The sequence below is a fragment of the Delphinapterus leucas genome, unplaced genomic scaffold, assembly GCF_059928025.1.
Source record: "Delphinapterus leucas isolate spDelLeu-1000000601 "Yukka" unplaced genomic scaffold, BTC_Dleu_Yukka2 spDelLeu_asBTCV2_sq40, whole genome shotgun sequence".
Lineage (NCBI taxonomy): Eukaryota > Metazoa > Chordata > Mammalia > Artiodactyla > Monodontidae > Delphinapterus > Delphinapterus leucas.
Window position 1 is genome coordinate 1,343,362 of NW_028322249.1, and position 22,817 is coordinate 1,366,178.

Below are 22,817 nucleotides of genomic sequence, written 5' to 3' on the forward strand. Positions count from 1 at the left end.
ATAAATCTATTAAATTAATTTCCAGAACATTTTGAAATATAGCTGGATTGAGATACACATTCTTGTCATGTTTAGATACGTCTGTTGGTACTTATGCTTTCTTTGAATTTTATTAAACATTGAATTGATTTTATCAAGTATAAAAATATATTCTCTCTTAAGATTTAATTGCTATTTACTAGTGATATTTGAGATTTGCTTTTTTTAAAATAATGCGAGTCTGTCTGTGGTTTGACACAGTAAAGTCCATTTCAACTTATAGCCCAGAACTATTTAAATAATATGAGAATTCGTTGATTTTAGGTATATGAAAATTTCCTTTCTAAAGACCTGTGATTCTTGTACCTTTCAACATGGTAGTTTTTGTAGATCTTTTAAAAAATTTCTTCATTATTATGGTACTATTCAGTATTCTTCTCATACATTCATCAATGATGCTAATGTATCTTAATATAAATAATCAATTTTATTTAGTAATTAAATAAATTACCATAGAATTATTTTTAAAATACCTTATGATTTTACAACATTTATATTAGGAGTCATCAAGCTCTAAAATATTTTTCCTGAAGAGATCTGGCAAGATTTTATATAAATTTTGAGTAAATACTTATTTTTGCCTTTTTTCTACTTTATTTCATATTCACACCACAATAATGACTCTTCTAATTTAAAATATAAACCATAGAGATTTCCTTAAAGGTGGCAGGGGAGGACTGGAACTGTCAAAGACAGAGTGACAGGTGGGGTTGGGAATAAGTGAACGGTCTTGACAGACTCAAAGTTGCTGGCAGCTTGGAACTGCACCTGGTAGGACAGTGGATGGATCTTGCAACTGTACACTTTGGACATAAACTGGTTAGTGGGCTGCTTGGGTCGGCATTCAGCATGCACCATGAAGAGCAATGTGAGGGAAACTGGTACCCAAGTAGGGGCCTTCTGTGTGGTGCTGTCTCGATGGTGTCTTAGGTGTGGAATTGTCCATGCACTTGGGGCAGTAGAGCTTCACCAGGGCCTCACCTGAGGTGTCAGAAAGGCTATTGGAAAGCATTGGCTTGTTCTCACAGTGCACATGGGGCAGTAGCCGAACTCTCCCTGCTGGTACTTTTCCAACATCTGGGTGGTGCCATGGTTTGTGAGGATATAGGTGGTCTGGGTGAACCCATACAGCATCTTGGCTGACTGCTTAATCAGGGTTCTCTGGTTGGGGTTGTCTTCGAGCTCTTCATCAGGCTCCAGGTCCAAGATCATGTTTAGAGCTTGTCTACAGTGAGGCTCATTGCTCATTGAGTTGACTGAGATTAAATTTGTCCTGGATGGAGTCTTCATCCACTTCACAGAAGAATTCATAGTCATGGAGCCCACAGAACCAGTATAAATAACACTTCCTGATGTTTAAATCATTTCTTTTAATTTGTCATTTATTTTTCCTTACTGATTTCCTGATGCTTCTTTGTCTCTGTAATTTTGCTTTCTTGAGTGATCATAAAAGTCTTTGAAAGTTAGGGGTCTTTTTTTTCTTTTGTTTTGCAAAGCATGCCATGATTAAAATGTGTTTCTACTTATTTTAATGAATTAATAAATAAAAATATCATGGGAATGATATTTTTAATTTCTATGTACTTTTAAGTGTTTATTGAAGATAGTATTGGTAAAGACTAGTAACCACATCAAAAGAGTTCAGCTTAATGTATTGATTTCACATGTCAGAAGATACCTGCTTAGTCAGACTCAGATCAAAAACAGAATACCAATAACCTAGCACATTCTCATCTCAGTAAAAACTGTTCCAGTTAACTGCTCTCATGACTTCTAAAACCAGAGATTCGTCCTGTCTTTTTTTGTACTTAGTATTGATAAATTATGCATTATGCACATTATAGACGATCAATTCCCATTGTGTGAGTATTCCACAATTTTCACGGCTTCTCCTATGAGTGGATATTTATGTGGGTAGCACCCAGTTTGGGCTTACAAATAATGCTATAATGAATATTCTAGTGCATGCCTTTCAGTGAACTTATGAATGCACTCCTGTTGGGTTTAGGTATATATATAGGAGTGGAGCTGATTATCTTTGGAACTGTGTATCTTCAGCTTTTGTAAATACTGCAGTTTTTCGAACTGTCCTTATGCTTGAGGTTTTTTTTTTTCTATTGATACCAATTTTTTTTAGTACATCTTTATTGGAGTATAATTGCTTCACAATACCATGTTTCTGTTGCACAACAAAGCAAATCAGCCGTATGCATACACATGTCCCCATGTCCCCTCCCTCTTAAGCCTCCCTCCCATCCTCCCTATCCCACCCTTCTAGGTCACCTCAAAGCACCGAGCTGATCTCCCTGTGCTATGCTGCTTCTTCCCACCAGCCAACTATTTTACATTCGGGAGTGTATATACATCAATGCTACTCTCACTTTGCCCCAGCTTCCCCCTCCCACCCCACGTCATCAAGTCCATTTTCTATGTCTACCTCTTTATTCCTGCCCTGCAACTAGGTTCATCAGTACTATTTTTTTTTTAGATTCCATATATATGCATTAACATATGGTGACATACTTCACTCTGTATGACAGACTCTAGGTCCACCCACCTCACTACAAATAACTCAATTTAGTTCCTTTTTATGGCTGAGTAATATTCCATTGTATATATGTGCCACATCTTCTTTATCCATTCCTCTGTTGATGGACACTTAGGTTGGTTCCATGTCCTGGCTATTGTAAATAGTGCTGCAATGAACATTGGGGTGCATGTCTCTTTTTGAATTATGGTTCTCTCAGAGTATATGCCCAATAGTGGGATTGCTAGGTCATATGGTAGTTCTTTTTTTAGTTCTTTAAGGACTCTCCATACTGTTTTCCATAGTTGTTGGATCAATTTACATTCCCACCAACAGTGCAGGAGGGCTCCCTTTTCACCACACCCTTTCCAGCATTCATTGTTTCTAGACTTTTTGATAATGGCCATTCTGACTGGCGTGAGGTGATACCTCACTGTAGTTTTGATTTGCATTTCTCTAATAATTAGTGATGTTGAGCATCTTTTCATGTGCCTTTTGGCCAACTGTATGTCTTCCTTGGTGAAATGTCTATTTAGGTCTTCTGCCCGCTTTTTAACTGGATTGCTTGCTTGTTTGATATTGAGCTGCATGAGCTATTTGTATATTTTGGAGATTAATCCTTTGTCTGTTGTTTTATTTGCAAATATTTTCTCCCATTCGGAGGGTTGTCTTTTTGTCTTGTTTATGGTTTCCTTTGCTGTGCAAAAGCTTTTAAGTTTAATTAAGTCCCATTTGTTTATTTTTGGTTTTATTTCTGTTACTCTAGGAGGTGGGTCAAAAAAGTTCTTCCTGTGGTTTATGTCAGAGTGTTTTTCCTATGTTTTCCTCCAAAAGTTTTATAGTGTCTGGTCTTACATTTAAGTCATTAATCCATTTGGAGTTTATTTTTGTGTATGGTGTTAGGTAGTGTTCTAATTTCATTCTTTTACATGTAGTTCTCCAGTTTTCCCAGCACCACTTATTGAAGAGGCTGTCTTTTCTCCATTGTATGTTCTTGCCTCCTTTGTCATAAAACAGGTGTCCATATGTGCATGGATTTATCTCTGGTCATTCTGTCCTGTACCATTGATCTATATTTGTTTTTGTGCCAGTACCTTACTGTCTTGATTACTGTAGCTTTGTGGTATAGTTTGAAGTCAGGGAGCCTAATTCCTCCAACTCCATTTTTTTTTTCTCAAGCTTGCTTTGGCTATTTGGGGTCTTTTGTGTTTCCATATGAATTGTAAGATTTTTTTGTTCCAATTCTGTGAAGAATGCCATTGGTAGTTTGATAGGGATTACACTGAATCTGTAGATTGCTTTAGGCTATATAGTCATTTTCACAATATTGATTCTTCCAATCCAAGAACATGGTATATTTCTCCAACTGTTTTTTGTCATCTTTGGTTTCTTTCATCAGTGTTTTATAGCTTTCTGAGTACAAGTCTTTTGCCTCCTTAGGCAGGTTTATTCCTAGGTATTTTATTCTTTTTGCTGTAATGGTAAATGGGAGTGTTTCCTTAATTTCTCTTTCTGATTTTTTGTTGGTGGTGTGTAGGAATGCCAGAGATTTCTGTGCATTAATTTTGTATCCTGCAACTTTATCAAACTCATTGATTAGTTCTAGTAGTTTTCTGGTGGTATCTTTAGGATTTTCTATGTATAGCATCATGTTATCAGCAAAGAGTGATGGTTTTAATCCTTATTTTTCCAGTTTGTATTCCTTTTATTTCTTTTTTTTCTCTGATTGCCATGGCTAGGACTTCCAAAACTATGTTGAATAAGAGTGGCAAGAGTGGACATCCTTCTCTTGTTCTTGATCCTAGTGGAAATGCTTTCAGCTTTTCACCATTGAGCATGATGCTTGCTGTGGGTTTGTCATATATGGACTTTATTATGTTGAGGTAGGTTCCCTCTATGCCCACTTTCTGGAGGTTTTTATAATAAATTGGTGTTGAATTTTGTCAGAAGCTTTTTCTGCATCTACTGAGATGATCATATTGTTTTTATTCCTTAAATTGTTAATGTGGTGTATCACATTGATTGATCTGCATATATTGAAGAATCCTTGCATCCCTGGGATAAATCCCACTTGATCATGGTGTGTGATCCTTTTAATGTGCTGTTGGATTCTGGTTGCTAGTGTTTTGTTCAGGATTTTTACATCTCTGCTCATCAGTGATATTGGCCTGTAGTTTTCATTTTTTGTGATACCTTTTTCTGGTTTTGGTATCAGGGTGCTGGTGGCTTCGTATAATGAATTTGGGAGTGTTTCTCCCTCAGCAATTTTTTGGAAGAGTTTGAGAAGGATTGGTGTTTGCTCTTCTCTAAATTTGCTCTTCTCTAAATGTTTGATAGAATTCACCTGAGAAGCCATCTTGTCCTGGACATTTTTTTGTTGGAAGATTTTTAATTATGGTTTCAATTTCATTACTTGTGATAGGTCTATTCATATTTTCTAATTCTTCCTGGTTCAGTCTTGGAAAATTGTACCTTTCAAAGAATTTGTCCATTTCTTCACGGTTGTCCATTTTATTGGCATATGGTTGTTTGTAGTAGTCTCTTATAATCCTTTGTATTTCTGCAGTGTCAGTTGTGATTTCTCCTTTTTCATTTCTAATTTTATTGATTTGTGTCCTCTCCCTCTTTTTCTTGATGATTCTGTCTAAGGGTTTATCAATTTTGTTTATCTTCTCAAAGAACCAGCTTTTAGTTTTATTGATCTTTGCTATTGTTTTCTTCATTTCTATTTCATTTATTTCTGCTCTGATCTTTATGATTTCTTTCCTTCCTCTGACTTTGGGTTTTCTTTGCTCTTCTTTCTTTAGTTGTCTTAAAAGTAACATTAGATTGTTTATGTGAGATTTTTCTTGTTTCTTGAGGTGAGATTGAATTGCTGTAAACTTCCCTCTTAGAACTGCTTTTGCTGTGATGCATAGGTTTTGGGTCATTGTGTTTTCATTGTCATTTGTTTCTATGTATTTTTTTATTTTTTCTTTGATTTCTTCAGTGATCTCTTGGTTATTTAGGAGCGCACTGTTTAACTTCCATTTTTTTTGTGTTTTTTACAGGTTTTTTCCTGTAATTGATTTCCAATCTCATAGTGTTGTGGTCAGAAAAAATGCTTAATAGGTTTCAATTTTCTTAAATTTACCAAGGCTTGATTTGTGACCCAAGATGTGATCTATCCTGGAGAATGTTCCATGAGCACTCGAGAATAAAGTGTATTCCATCACTTTTGGGTGGAATGTTCTATAAATATCAATTAGATCTATGTGGTCTATTATGTCATTTAAAGTTTGTGTTTCCTTATTAATTTTCTGTCTGGATAATCTGTCCGTTGATGTAAGTGAGGTGTTAAAGTCCCCTACTATTATTTTGTTACTGTTGATTTTTCCTTTCATGGTTGATAGCATTTGCCTTATGTATTGAAGTGCTCCTATGTTGGGTGCATAAACATTTATAATTGTTCTATCTTCTTTTTGGACTGATCCTTTGATTATTATGTAATGTCCCTCCTTATCTCTTGGAACAGTCTTTATTTTAAAGTCTATTTTATCTGATACAAGTATTGCTACTCCAGCTTTCTTTTGATTTCCATTTGCATGGAATATCTATTTCCATCCCTTCACTTTCAGTCTGTATGTGTCCCTAGGACTGAATTGGGTCTCTTGTAGACAGCATATATATGGGTCTTTTTTTGTATCCATTCAGCCAGTCCATGTCCTCTGGTTGCAGCATTTAGTTTATTTACTTTCAAGGTTATTATTGATATGTATGTTCCTATTACCATTTTCTTAATTGTTTTCGGTTTGTTTTTGTGGGTCTTTTTCTTCTCTTTGTGTTTCCTGCTTAGGGAAGTTTCTTTAGCATTTGTTGTAAACTGTTTTCATGGTGCTGAATTCCCTTAGCTTTGGTTTGTCTGAAAAGCTTTTGACTTCTCCATCAAACCTGAATTAAATCCTTGCTGGGTACAGTAATCTTGGTTGTAGGTTTTTTTCTTTCATCACTTTAAGTATATCCTGCCACTCCCTTCTGGCTTGCAGGGTTTCCACTGAAAAATCAGCTGATAACCTTACGGGGATTCCTTTGTATATTATTTTTTTGTTTTTCTCTTGCTGTTTTTAATATTTTTCTTTGCATTTAATTTTTGTTAATTTGATGAATATGTGTACTGGTGTATTTTTCCTAGGTTTTATCCTGTATTGGGGCTCTCTGTGCTTCCCGGATTTGGGTGACTCTTTCCTTTCCCATGTTAAGGAAGTTTTCCACTATAATCTCTTCAAATATTTTCTCAGACCATTTGTTTTTCTCTTCTTCTTCTGGGACGCCTATAATTTGAATGTTGGTGCATTTAGTATTGTCCCAGTGGTCTCTGAGATTGTCTTCAATTCTTTTCATTCTTTTTTTCTTTATTTTTCTCCTCAGCAGTTATTTCCACCATTTTGCCTTCCAGCTCACTTATTCATTCTTCTGCTTCCGCTATTCTTTTACTGATTCCTTCTAGTGTATTTTTCATTTCAGTTATTGTGTTGTTCATCTCTGTTTGTTTGTTCTTTAGTTCTTCTAGGTCTTTGTTAAACACTTCTTGTATTTTCTCAATCCGTGCTTCCATTCTATTTCTGAGATTCTGAATCATCTTTGCTATCATTACTCTGAATTCTTTTTCAGGTAGATTGCCTATTTCCTTTTCATTTACTTGGTCTTGTAGGTTTTTACCTTGCTCCTTCAACTGTGACATATTTTTTTGCCATCTCATTTTTTTTTTTTTTAATGAGTAGGTTGTGTTCCTGTTTTACTGGTTGTTTGGCCTGAGGCTTCCAACACTAGAGTTTGTAGGCTATTGAGTAGAGATGGTCTTTGTGCTGAGATGAGGACCTCTGGGAGACCTCACTCTGAAGAATATTCCCTGGAGTCTGAGGTTCTCTGTTAGTCCAGTGGTTCAGACTCAGAGCTCCCATTGCAAGAGCTTCTGCCCGACCCTGAGGTCATGAATCAAGATCCCACAAGCCATGTTGGGCAGCAAAAAAAAGAAAAAAAAAAAGAACAGTAACAAAGTAAAAATAAAATTAGACGGAAACTAACATATTTATTAGAAAGAGTGTAAAAATAAAAATATATATGAATCAACAACTGGAATGTACATCAGTACCCTGTAGTAAAAAAGAGGAGGAGGGAAAAGGAAAAAAAAAAAAGGTGGGGGAGGGAAGGCCTTGGCTGTGGAGAGCGAGGCCTAAGTAAGGGTGAGGTTTGGGTGGTGTATGGGGCCAATGCTCAGGACCCACAAGGCTGGAAAACGTCCTGAGGGCTGTGGGGGGTGGGGCTTATACTCAAGGAACAGTAGGAACCCAGGCGTGCCACCCGCCCCTGGTCTCAGAGGGTAGGGGACCTCACCTGGGAGCCCAGCAGGGGCAGAGCAAATGCCCTCCTCTCCTCTCCTGCTCCTCTGGTCTGGGGTCTGGGAGGGTCCCTCCTGCCTGCCTCTCTGATCTCCCAGGCCTCTCTCCTATGTCCCCAGGACCAATACGGTAGGGGGAAAAGGGGGCCTTCGAGGGCAGGGGCCCAGCCTGGGAGCTCAGCAGGCTCCCTGTGCCCAAGTGAGTAGGGTAATCAACCTCTGCTCCTCTCCTGATCCTCCTGGATGGCCCCTCCTATCTGCCACTCCTGATATCCCCAGCCTCCCTCCTATGTCCTCAGGACCCATGTGGCCTGGATGGGGCTTTGAGGGGAGGGGGAATTGGCTTGGGAACTCAGCAGGCTCCCCGGCCCGAGGGACGCCAATCCTGTCTGGGCTCCACTTCTCCCCCATCGGTCTGCCTACATCCTACTCGTTCACTCTGAGGTTCCTCCTGTCCCCTTGGGGGTCAGAGTCCCCTACCAGTGGCTGGCAGACACCCTAGTTGTGGGGAGAAGCTAACTCTGCATGTTCCCACACCGCCATCTTGACTCCTCCCCTGTGCTTGAGTCTTGAGGTACATAATTTACTTTGATATTTATAAGAAATCTAAAAACTCAGCTTTTATTTTCCTATTTACACAAACTTTCAGAAATGTGTGTTTTAACTTCAAAATATTTTATCACATTTTGTTATAATTACTAGTTTTATAACATTGTGGTAAGAAAATGTGATGTAAACCCTTATAATTTATCTGTTTTCAAGTGTGTTGCAATTTATTTTAAAATGTCCAAAGTATGTTGGAAAAATAGGAGGCAGAAAGTGGATAGAGTGAGAACATAGTTACATAGTAAGAACAGTCTACAGTTTAGTAGTTAAATGACCTCAATTTCCTTTTTCTATTACCTTCTTGTTATGTTGAAATTTTTTCCTTTTTCATACTATCATTGATTTCTTATTAACTTCTTTTTTACCTTCTTATCATTTTTTTCTAACACTCAATGGTTTCAGACTAATCATATCCCTAATTTAGACTGGTATATTTGTAAATATCAATTGACATTTCTTTCATTCTTCATCACTTTTTAAATAGTTTTTGTATATAATTATTTTTTTTAACATTTTTATCAAACATTTGGGTAATTTGTTTCTCTCTGAGTACATGTAGTTATCGCATCTTTAAAACTCAGACTTTATACTTTGCTTTTGATTCAGGAATTTAACCAAAAAAAGAATTATTGCTGTGACATTTATAATCATATTAATGTTTCTTGTTGTCTTAGGGCCTCTAGTGTGGCTGTAATTTTTAGATTTTGTTTTTTACTTTCTTAGCAGTATTTTTTAATCTCACCTAAACCCATTTTTGCCTCATTATTCCTTTTTCATTCCAGCCTGTTCTTCCCATCTAATTAGTTATTGCTGTTTTATAGACATTATGTATTTTTATGTGATTATGACAACAAAAGTTTTCCTGAAATTCCTCCTAGGTCATTGAGTGTTTTTTGACACATATGTACTGGGCTCCTATTTTCCAAAAATGATTCTAGGTCTTGGGGACTGATCAACTAGCAAGGAAAACTTGAGTTCTTGCACTTGAGGAACTTGAATTCTGGCAGGGGCAAGGGAGGCAATCAATAAAATATTTGGAAAATAAAAGAATAAACATAGTAGATAAAAATTCATGTTATGAAAAAAATCTAACAGACCAAGAGTTTTCATAGTACATTGGGGCAGTTGATGTGGAGTGGTCAGGCGTGGCCTCTGTGAGGAATGAAATTGAAGGAGTAAGCCAGGCGATTATGTGGGGAAAGCCATTTCCAGACAAAGAAATATCCTGTGCAAAAGACTTAAGTCAGGTCTAGTACAAAATACATCTTCTCACCATTGGAAAAATATTACTTTCATGTACATTTGCATCTTTACACTGTCAAAGTATCATTATTTAGTTTAATACAGTCTTTGCTCCAATTATCACAAACAAATGTAGAAATGCATTATCTCTTCTTTGGATGAACTTAATCTGGATACTTTATCAGAATATTTTAAGGTATATCATGAGCTACAATTTGTTAATATAAAACTTAAAGAGCCAGTTAAAAAATATGAAGTTGATTTTTTTATCATTAATTTAGAACAATTTTACATGCTTCCAATTAATTTAGAGATTACCAAAAAAGGGGCATTTAAAAAGCATTTGATCTTCAGAAAACCTTTACTAAGTAATTATAAGCTCTTAAGATCACTTTCCTTTAGGGCTTCCCTGGTGGCACAGTGGTTGAGAGTCCGCCTGCCGATGCAGGGTACACGGGTTCGTGCCACGGTCCGGGAAGATCCCACATGCCACAGAGTGGCTAGGCCCGTGAGCCATGGCCGGTGAACCTGCGTGTCCAGAGCCTGTGCTCCACAACGGGAGAAGCTGCAACAGTGAGAGGCCTGCGTACTGCCAAAAAAAAAAAAATCAGTCTCCTTTGAAAAGGAAAGCATGTGTTCTTTTGTGTAATCCATCTTAAACTTTAAAGTTTTTCATTCTGGGCAAAAGAAGTTTGCTCAATATTTTCCAAAATAAATATTTCTAGACGCACAGTAAGTTAGCAAAAGACGAGAATTTGAGCTATGTAAATTTTGAAAATTTTAGTGGATTATGTTTGTCACTAATTTCTAGTACTGACTCCTCTCACTAGATCTTTTTAGAACTGTATTTAGTTTTTTGCTGTTGTTGTTTCTATTTTTTTTTTTTTCATATTGCCTTTATTTTGCAGAAAATGTTTTGCTCATTGTCTTTGGCTATTTTTTTCAGAAGAAAAATATTGCCATTGTATGTTTAACAATACAAGAGGCAATTACATGTGCTCAAAATAAACGCATTCTATTGGGCAGAACAGTGAAATTTCCATTTCAGTTAAAGTCTGTTGTCCTCAACTATGAATTTATTATTTTGTCCCTAACAGCTTAACTATAAGTATGATAGCTGTCACAAAAGGGACCTGAAAACTACTCTGAAGAAACAAGAAATGCAATTGAAAGTATGCTTTTTATTTCACTAAATAAGACGAGTTGAGTTTATTAATTCTAGTGTGTCAAATCTTCTATATTCTGTAAGAGACACAAACAAATAAGTTTCTGGATCTTAGCAAACAAAATTTTATTATGATCAAGTAATGGTGATTTAATAGTCCAACTGAGTTTTGTTTCCATACTTAAATTCATCTGTAGCATACAAACACAACATAGGACTACACTTGTGTTGCAGATGATGGGTGGGGTTATTTTTTTGATGAACAACAGAACATATATTGCTTTTCATATTTTAAAGTGAAGTTAATAAGATTTTTTTTTCTTTCTTGACCTATGAGACTGTCATTTTGTACCTAGATCAAATCCTGAGTAAAAGTGGTAGACATAAAAAAAAAATAGTGTATATTTTAAGGAAAGGCTTTGGTTTACATGGAAGGTGGTGACAGGGATATCCATGAGGTTATGAGGCCAAGGTGTGATATTGGCTGTCAGGAATATCTGTGGCCAGGACATGGTTCTTATAGAGTGAGAATCCTGAGGAGAAGGGACCTGAGATTATTTGGGTAAGATAGTGTTCACTGGGAAGGACTGGACTCCCAGCCCATTAGGTAGCTATGCTGTCTGAGACCCTGGTGTGAAGGTGCTCTGCTAGCTGACCACAGGTTGGGGTACTGATGCAGTCCTGTTGTGCTCAGGAGTAACATGATAGTATGTACACGCATGCTGAGGCTGGGCTAAGTTCATGGGATCAGATCATGGACAACTTGCAAATGAATTGTCAGAATAGGTTGGAGAATTTTTCCAATGAGTGTATGGGCTAAGTATGAGCTTGTCCAAGTGGGGAGGAGTCCTAGGCACAGCTTTGAGGACAGGGACAGGGATGTGTGAACTGTGGTTCCTCAGCATAGAGCATTTTTCACAGCCATGGGTGGAGAAAAGTGAGACAGGACCTCCAAACTGAGGATGGGGGTTGACAGCAGATAGGAGGAACTGAGTCCAGGGATAAGCTACTTCCATTAGTAATACCCAGGTTGCTGTTTGTCTCTGGGTTCTTCCATCTTATCTTTGTGATCCCTGCTTCTTTTTGCATCACAGCAAGCCCTTGCAAATGAGTTGTATTTAGTTTTAAGAGCTGTAATCTCTTTCTGGTAAGCCTTGACAGATATGCATTGAGTCTTGAGAATGCCGTGGCTGGTAGTCATCCCCTGTAGACCCTCAACTCATACTATATGAATTTAGAGCTTTTATTTATGTAAGAAGTTTCATATGCACATATGAATTGGATTGACCCCCCAGGCACCCACTCTCTGTTCACACACTTCCAGAAGTGGTTGCTCTCCATCACAAAATCCAAGATAAAACAACACATGGTGTTCGGGTCCAGGCCAGCCATACTCAATTTCAGCACTGGGAACATCCTCCTGCTGTTATTGGTGACCATCACCTGGTTGGTGAGCTCTCTGAAGTGCAGCCATATCTAACTTTTCTTGGTTGACACTGGGGTCACCCTTCTCCCTGCCAGCCTGTAGCTCTCACTTCAAGGAGCTCAGCTGGTGGTCCACTCTATTGCAGGCTATTCTACAAGTTCCGGACGCCAAGGGAGATTGTCCTCTTGCTGACCCTTCTTCATGGCCCTCCAACCCAGACTTACTTATCCAAGAGCCATATTTAACTCCTTTCAGCAGCCACTCTTCCAAGAAAAGGAGCAGCAAAAGTCCACAGTTCCCAGGCAGAGACCTGTGAGGAGAAGACTTGAAGGTAGGGGAGGGGCAGAGGGGTGAAGATAGAGGATATTCCCCTTGAACTCCTGCAAGTCATGACTAAAGTAGCTCTTTGTGGCATTGGATTTGCTTTAAACAATTAAAAATCAGACTATTGACTAGCACACAAATATTTATAAAATATACAAATAAAACTATTGATATCTTTGAAGCCCATTTTTAAACAAAAGGAACATTTTTAAATGTGCCAGGATATAAATTATGGGTACCTCAGGATTATTATAACTTTTCTATAACATTTTATTAGATCTTTATGGTGTTTTTAAAAATGTTGGCCACTGATATTTGAAATTTGATAGGTATTTATAAAGTTTCCTCAAAGGATTCTTATGACAGCTAAATTTTTTGACTATTTAGACAGACACTTTTGGCTGGCTACTCGGTAAAGTACCACGTGCTGTGATTATTACTTTTTGTGCTTTCCAAGTCAACACCCAGATGCCTGTGAACCTGACCTGCGCAGAGTAGTTATTTTGGTTCTTTAAACTGCCTGCCAGACGGTTGCAGTAGCTTTTTCATATGGGCAGATGGCCACTCCAGAACAAATCAAAATATAATATTTGGTCTCTGAACTTACTTCTGAATTCAAATCTTTGAATATGAATGCTAACTCAGATTGAATTTTGGGTTTGACTAATTGTTTTGATGTTCTTAGGCAGTTTTCATGAAACATATTTGATCAAATAACTTAATATGGACTTCACTTCTTATTAGTTGTATAATGTCCCTTCTGGTGTGTTAAATGCAATAAAAATTTGAGCATATATACTAATATGTAGCTCCTACCCAGCATATGATGAACAAAATATGTATTAACAAGAGACATCAATCCATTTCTGAGGTTATGCACGTAGTTTACTGTTGAAATGCGGTAAAACTTTAAAATTTGTAATTTCTGGTCAGAGTTTATGAGAAACATGAATATGAGCAAAATAGGTAAATTTAGTGTTTTTTTAACAAGGTAGGTATGGCACGGACTTCAAACTATAACACAGATTTCAAGCAAACAAGGGTAATTACATTGATTTAAGCAGTTCTTTCCCATTTATTCATATATTTTTTTGTCTTAATTCAGACCTAGCTTAATTCACCCCTCCCTCCCTCCCTCCCTCCCTCCTTTCCTCCCTCTCTCCCTTCCTTCCTTCCTTCCTTCCTTCCTTCCTTCCTTCCTTCCTTCCTTCCTTCCTTCCTTCCTTCCTTCCTTCCATCTTTCCTTCCCTTTCTTCTGTTCTGCCTTTCTTTCTCCTATCTCTTTAAACTGCAGTCCTGAGTAAAATGGATGGTTTCAGATTAACCTAATTAATTACAACTAAATAGCCACTTATGTCATTAACCCAGGATACTTCCCTGGGCTACTCAGATCGAAATGTAGGTTTCATATTTTCAATGGAACAATGTTTGTTAGAAAATATATTTCATATTATAATCTTTATAATGAGAAAAATGTTAATTAAAACCAAAACCATTAGTCACCTGTAAGATTTGAAATATATGAAAAGTTTGATAACACTCTGTTGGTGAGGCTAAGGAGGAAAAAGCAGTCTAATATTTTGTTTTTCAAAATGTAAAATGGGACAACATCCATGGAGAAGATTTTATCAATATCTAACAAAATCATAGCTGTATTTGGCCTTTGATCTATCAATCCCTCTTCCAGGAATCTGTTCCAAAGATCCAAAAGTACACTGACATTAGTTTGAAATGACATGTATCAAATGTTCTTCAATGTAACATTATTGGTACTAGTAACAAAATTGAAATCGCCCTCAAAATCCAAAATTCTAACACCAAAATCCAACAGTTATATAAACTGCAATATATCTACACAGTGGATTACTATGTACTTGCGCAAAGCAGTTGGGAAGATCTCTACAAAATGGATTAAATGGATTATATATTGTATATTTTGGAGTATAAATTGTTAAGTGATAAAAGGAAGTTGCAGAAAACTGTGTATAGTATGTCACCTTTTGTGTAAGATACCCTCCCTTCCTTCCTTCCTTCTTTCCATCCTTCCTTCCACCCCTTTCTCTCTCTTTCATCTCTGTTTCTTTTCTTTATTATTTCACAGTTTGTGCTTTTTTTTTATATTTGCAAAAATAAATAAGGAAAGGAGAGAAGAAAAACTCATAAAAATTGTTCCCTATAAGGTAACTGTCTCTCCATTCTTAAAAGTGAGACGTTGAAATCGTCTACTATTATTGCACTTCTGTCTATTTTTCTAGTCAATTCTGTCAGTGTTTGTTTTATATATTTAGGTGCTCTGATGTTGCATGAATATATATTTGTAATTGTTATATCTTCCTGGTGATTTGACCTTTTATCATTATATAATGTCCTACTTTGTTTTTGTGATAGTTTTTTGTTCAAATTGACAGTAAATTTTAAGCATAATTAACTGTCATTAGCACAAATTCATGAACTGTATCTTCGCTTTTCTCATTTTTTGAAACCTTATATTTATAATCATAGTTATTTATATTTGATAAATAAAATTATTTATAAAGAATTCAAGTTATAAGTAAATGGAAATGTATCATTCAATTTTTGTTTTCTTGCTAGTGGAGGACATTAAGCAAAACTAAGATTTTTAATTCATAAATATGGTAATAAAATTGAACATGTATTTAAAGTATTGAAATAGTATAACTGAAGAATAAAAGAAACATTATAATAAATGCTTTATTATCATTAATGTTAAATTCTTTTGATTACTGATTTTAATTGAAGATTTTAAAAATACACTATAAAAAATAAAAATACATTATAAATATATTTGCATTATAAATCTATATTTAAAACTTGTAAATGTTGATAGAACTAATTGTCCTGTTGAATAATGGAACAGAGTTCCTCATCTAATTATTTAATTTTTATGATCCTTGTGAAATAACAGTTAACTATTTGAAACGTGCTATTCATTTTTGTATGTGTTTTACAGAAAGAAATTGTATTCTGTCATAGCTTACATTTCTAAATTCAAAAAGGCAAATATTTCAAGACCTTTATTATCTTGATCATTTTGACACATTTAAAAATCATCCAATTTTAACAAAGATGTCCTTACCAGGAAATGGTAAGTTCTACTGACAAGTTAAAACAAATGATCAATTATTATTTTTAATTATATTTGTTGCTGGGAAAAAGAAATTGTAGAAAACTAGTCAGAGAAGAAGGATTATATCCTTTAATTTGTAATAAATTGATTTGTAAAGACGGGTGATGTGATGCCTAGCTGTGAAAATAAGTAACATGACAAGTAAATATTAAAGCCATGGAAGTGATCTAAAAATACCTGGATAATTATTGCAGATTATATAAATGTGGGTTTCTGGGGTAGGATTGGAGGTACCAGCCACTTTCCACTGGAAACAAAGCTTCAGTGACTTATATTCTATTGCCAGAAGAACTGGGGAATTTAAACATAGAAATAGAGTAATTGGATGATTTATTTCATAAGCATACATTTTTAAATGTTGCTGATGACTTTTCTTGAAAGTAAAGCCAGAAGGATTTTAAGATTCTTAACTGTAAATATTAGAAATGATTATTATAATACTTTCCATGATAAAATTATTTGAAACTTACTCTTGTATATTCCCAATGAAAGGTGATTCTTATTTTTTATTGTGGCTAATTTAATGAAATAATATTTTATACAAAACACAATTTTCCTAACTTGGAAATTATAATTAAGAACACATTTGAGTTTTGAGTGTTGTCATTTAGACTGTGGGCATTATCAGGGCACAATAATCCACTTGGTGAAAATTTAGTCTAGTTGAAGGCCAATTATTTTACTTCCTTGTAATTCACATGATATGTCCTTGCAAATAGAAGCAGCCGCTAGCCAAGTAACTAGGGAGAAACGAAGAGCCTTGGGTGGGTGATATTTCAAATTCAACAGTATAAAGCAAAGAAAAATAACACATTTTAACACATAAAAAATGCTAGAAAAAATGTTTACATGCATGATTCTAGTTTGGTAATTGCTTCTATTCTAAATTTTTTCATATCAATTCAACAATAAGCACCTTCGTATCATATAAATCACTATCACTTATAAGTAAGTAGGGTTGTAGTTTTAAAGTATTTGGTTTTATCAAGTAATATATGCTCATTAAAAAAATCACATGTTAAAGAATGTTTTATATTAAATATCAACAGAGTCAGATCACTTCTTCACTTCTAAGTCTACTCTCCAGACAAGTTCTTCACAATTGTTTATATTTTGGTTATTTCCCTTCTCAAACAATATATATTTTCTGAATTTATTAATATCAGATAACATTTATTATTCCCCCAATATCAAATATAAATATTTAACTCACTCAGGTCCTCTTCTCCAACTGTTTTAGTCAATTATGTTATTCTTTTGGTTTTTCTGTCAATTATCTTTAGTATAAACAATGTAATTAAACTCATTTTTCTATAGTCCTTTAATTCCGTTTTCATACTTTATATGACAATTTTAATGCCCTTGTTTCTCTACCCAATATTCTTCACAATCTGCTTTGTGTAAGTTACATTTTTATCATAGCTCTTGGATTTTCATTCCATCCTTAAACATAGCATCTTCTTTCCGTGGCCTGAAGATTGACTCAAAATTGAAAGTAAATAAACAATATTTTCATCATTATGGTTGCAAACATATTGAGCAATAAAATACCAATTATCTTCCCATCTTTAGGAGTTCAAATCCAAATGCCCTTTGGGGGAGAATGTTAGGCTGAAAGGATTTCCTCAGTTGGTAAAAAATCATTTAAAATTATATTTGGAAAATAATTTCCATCCTCAGTTTCTGTCATTTTTGGAGGTTATATTGGCCATTTAAAAATTGCATGTACTGCTTTTATTCTCAACATTTTTCAGTTCTAAATCATGCTTATCATTATGTTCTACTACCTTTATTTCTAAAAAGTACCTGTAATGATCTCCACTGGAATTTTATTACCTTCTCTGTTGGGTTTTCTCTTTGTTTTTCTTTTATTATAACTTTCTTTTGCTTAATTTACATATTAGTTTCTTTTCTTCCCTTAAGCTCATAATGAAAGATCTTCATAAACTCTGAAGTTAGCAAATAACATTCTGAGTCCTAAGCACTATAGTTTTGATTTTATAGCTTAGGAATTTCTTTAATCTCCTAAAAATGAAATATATACATATATATAGACAGTATGTGTTCCCCCAGCTGATTGGTAAATAGGACTCTCTTCTATTTAGGTCTGAACTCAAGTGGGGTATTATAGGATGAGAGGCTACACACAGTAATCTCTTTTTTTCACCTGATCATAGCAGTCTGCCTTGCTGTTGATAGCACAAGCACCAAACTGGCAAAGGCTTTACTATGAATCAATATTCAGACTATTGATCTTATTCAGGATTTATATGTTTTATTTAAATTTTTTAAAAAGTTTCATTTTGAAGTAATTGTAGGTTCATTAGCAGTAATAAGAAATAATGCAGAGGGGTCTCATGTACTCATTTCCCAGTTTCTTTCAATGGTGACATCTTAGATTATAGTACAATATCACAACCAGAATACTAATTTTTATGTAAGATGTGTGACAAGTCAAGGCCCAGTTTTTTTTAACCTATCAGATTACTCTAGTACCATTGGTTTAAAAGGCTATCTTTTCTCCATTGAATTGTTCCTTTCACTTTTGTCAAAAATCATTTGGGCATATTTGTGAGTTTATTTCTGGATTTTCTGTTCTCTTCTATTGGCCTATGTGTCTATTCCTCCACTCACACCACACAGTCTTGATTACTAAAGATAGTATAAGGATGAATTGGGAGATTGGGATTGACATATATACACTATTGATACTACGTATAAAATGGATAACTAATGAGAACCTACTGTATAGCACAGGGAACTCTACTCAGTGCTCTGTGGTGACCTAAATGGGAAGGAAATCCAAAAAAAGAGAGGATATATGTATACGTATAGCTGATTCACTTTGCTGTACAGTAGAAACTAACAAAATATTGTAAAGTGACTATACTCCAAAATAAATAAATAAAGCAGTAATAAAAAAAGATAAAGATAAAAAATAAGGCTTAAAATTGGGTAGACTGGCTTCTTCTACTATATTCTTCATTTTCCAAATTCTTTTTGTTCTTCTAGTTCCTTTGTTCTTTTCCATATATATTTTTAAATAATCTGGTCTATACAAAAATTCTTGCTGATGTTTTGATGAGAATAGTTTTAAAGTTATATATCAATTTTGGCATAATTGAAATCCTTACTGTTATGAGCTAAATTGACTCTCCCCAAAATTTATGTGTAGAAGTCTTAACCCCCCAGACTTAACAGTATGATAATGTGACTATATTTGGGATATGGTCTTTAAAGAGGTATTTAAATTAAAATGAGGTAATTAAGATGGGCTCTAATCCAACCTGATTTGCAATTAGGACAGACACACATAGAGGAAGACTCTGAAGGCACAGAGAAGAGATGGCCATTTAGGAGAAAAGAAGAGAAGCCTTAGGCAAAATAAAACCCTGCTGACATCTTGATCATGGACTTTAATAAGCCTCCAGGATTGTGAGAAAATATATTTATTTTATTTATGCTACCCAGCCTTTGATATTTTGTTATGATGGCCCTTGCAAAACTAACAGTTACCAAGCTGAAGCTTCCAATCTATAAACACTGAATGTCTTCCATTTATTTAGAACCTCTTTGATTTTTTTCATGAGCATTTTATAGTTTTTGATGACAAGTCTTGTAAATATTTGATTATTTGGATATATTTCTATATTTCATTTTTGAGTGATTATAAAAATCTCACTGCCCATAGTTAATTCCTAGCAAATAGGTTTACAATTAATATTTTATGTTTGTTCTATATCCTGTATCCTTGCTTAACTTATTAATTCTAAAAGGGTATTTTTTGAGTATATGTGTATTCCTAGACTTCAGTTTGTATATAATCATATCATCTGCGAATAGAGACAATTTTATTTCTTTCTTACCTACATATCTGTCTTTTAATTGTTTTTCTTGCCTTACTGAACTTGCTAGAACACCTCATACTATGTGAAATGAGTGCGGTGAGAGTGAATATCCTTGCCTTGTTCCTGATCTTGAGGAGGGAAATAATTCAGTCTTTCATCATTAAGTATAAGTTAACTTTGGGAATTTTGGTTTTGGTTTTCTTTTTGTTTTTGATTTCCATAGATGCTGTTTATCAAGTGGAAGAAGTTATTCTCTATTCCTATTTTTCTGAGAGCTTTTTGTTCGTTTGTTGTTTTTACAACATGAATGGTTGTGAAATTTGTCAAACCCTTTTTCTGCATTGAATTATATGACCATGCAATTTTTTTTTCTTTAGGATTGGGTAAATTACATTGATAATTCTTGAATATTGAACTGGCTTTACATGCTGAGAATGAATATCAATTGGTAATGGTGTATAATTATTTTTATATATTGCTAATTCTATTAATATTTTGCTAAGGATTTCTACATTTATTTTATGATGGAAATTGGTGTGTAGTTTTCTTTTTGTGTATTGTGTTTTTCTTGTTTTGGTATTACTATAATAATACCATCATAGCAATAGAAATAAAAATCCAGTATTTTACTTCAAAAACTGTGATCCTCATGAAAAAGATCTGTGATTTCTGTCATTAAAGATGGGGGGATAGGGAACTAACGAGCCATTATTTTTAAGTTTAACACTTGTAATTTATTCTCTGGAATCATATGATCATTTATCATATGTGATTGCCAATAGGTGAATTTTACAACTACAGTAAGGGGTGGTGGGGAAGTACAAAGAGATTCTTCGAATACCAGACACAAAACTGAATTTCTGTGTAATTTAGAACAAATTGATTTAACCTAATGGAATTGAAATTTCTATGCTGTAAAATGGGAATTATGATGCCAACTATTAACAGTATTGGGGAAATCAAATGAAATAATATAAGTAACATCTTGTAAGAACATAGATTTTTTAATAAGCTCGGTGAGAAATTAACTGTATCTCTATTCTCTATCTATCATCTATAGAAATAGAAAAAAATAGAAAGATAGATGTGGGCTGGGGATAAACAGGATTTCCACTTCCAACATCCATCATGTCCTTAAAAGAGAATGTAGACTAGGCTTTGGTGGGTTTGACAGGAAAGTCAGAATCCAAGTTGCTCATAAATATTTCACAGGAAGGACATAGATGCTGCTTAAAGTTCTTTCTGAATGGTGTTAGGTGACTTGATTCTGAAAAAGCTTTGAGCTTAGAAAAAATGAGCTTTGCGTATTGACAAGAGTCCTCACATGAGAACAGAGTCAAAATTAACAGACTCTGCAACCCAAAGGAGGCTGGCTGAATATTCCCGCTACCTTTGCTCTGATCATGTGACCATCTCACGCTTCTGTCACTTTCATTAAATAAAAATTAATCTTAACGTATTTGGGCAGGAGTGGGGGTGGGTTGGCATGGGTGTCTACTCTGTCAATTTAAAAAATATCCTTTAGTTCTCATCACCTAATCAGTTGATTTCAGCTCCATTTTCTCCCTTTTCTTTCTTTATCACTGCCTAACCTTGTCCCCTAGGAGTTTCAGACCTTGTTATTCATAAATGGCATAACTTCGTGCACCCTTTTCCTTTTTACTCAAAAGTTTTCTTTAAAATCAAAGGATTACCTGGCTGATTATAAAATTCTTGCATCACATATTCTTCCTCTCAGTATATTTTAGATACTGATCAAACTGTCTCCTTGCATGAATATTACTGTGAAGATGTCGAATCCATCTTGATATCTCACACTAGTAGGGGGCATGATTTTTTCCCCTCCTACTCCTAGGATTCTTTCTTTGTACCTGAATTTTAACATCCTTACCAGAATATGCTTTGATTTGGAATGGTAGGTATGAATGTTAGGTTTCATTATTTCTTGGAAATCTATGAGCCCCTTCAGTCTACACATTCAACTTGTTTTTATTTCAGAAAAATGTTGAAAAAATTATACTTTAGACTCTTTCTATATTTTCATTTGCTTAGTTCTTCTTAAAAATATCAATAATGCATGTTAGATATACCTTTTTAAAGTCTAACATTCCTTCTGTGATCATGTTTACATTCCCCTTTCTCTCTCCCTGCTCCACCTCCCTCCCTCCCTCTCTTTCTTTCTCTCTGAGTCACCCTCATAACTACTTACAAACATCTAACTTTTTCCACCTATAATGGGCATTATTCTCTACACTGGCTTTTCATTTTTTGTCATATTGTGACATTTTGCAACTCAATTCTATATTCTTTGGACATCCTATAAAGTCTCTTTGGAATACCTTTTTCTCATTGTTCAAATTTCACTTATTACTTATAAAGATGATATTATCTATAAATTCTGTGAGAATAATGAGAAGCATTTCTTTCATTCCTTTGTTTTACTGTAACCATCTTTTTATCAGAAATGACCGTTTACTGATTTAAAGAAAAATGTTTCGTGCATAGAGCACATATCATTTCCTTTCTAAGTATGATCCATCTTTGAATTATTTTTGCTGCTTGCCAGAGATGTTGACAACTATGGTAACTGGGACTATCTGGGGCGTGGATTCAGAGGTGTTGACTCCAAACTTTTCCTCAACAAATTGCTTGGGTGACAGAAAAATCTTCTTTGGTATTCAGCGTACATTTGGCAGATGTGAAAACCATTCAGTATTTAAGGATGGGGAAATTTATAGCTGATCACGGGTGACTAGAGTGATGGAATGGCTAAAGGCGTTAAGGGAAGAGGAGGGTTGTTCTTCATAGATCAAGAAACTGTCACTGCCTTAGGCTACAGCTCATGTGACCATTTTCGCCCCAGAGCTGCTGACAGTATGAGGGGTAAGCTCTCTGTGTCTGCTATGTTAGAAATGTATTTTGCTATTAAGCAAAAACCAGGAGCCCACTCTACCATTGCTGCTAAATTACTCTCAAAGTTGCTGACATTCACTGCTGCCTAAAATCACCTTTAAAAAAACGGCTTTATAAAATATAGGTTAAATATTATAAAATTCACCCATTTCGCGAGCATTTAATTCAATAAATTTTTGTATATTGTAGAGCTGGTCTGCCT

At 35.0% G+C, this 22,817-nt stretch overlaps 1 protein-coding gene and 2 pseudogenes across 7 annotated transcripts in view; 1 reads left to right on the plus strand and 2 right to left on the minus strand.

The window, feature by feature from the left end:
* The window catches only part of LOC149743948 (uncharacterized), a 174,651-nt gene that overhangs the window by 133,464 nt on the left and 18,370 nt on the right, over positions 1-22,817 (plus strand). The gene's annotated exons all lie outside the window — the stretch shown is intronic.
* On the minus strand, positions 214-8,486 carry LOC149743949 (casein kinase II subunit beta-like; annotated as a pseudogene).
* On the minus strand, positions 10,681-12,769 carry LOC149743950 (T-box transcription factor T pseudogene; annotated as a pseudogene).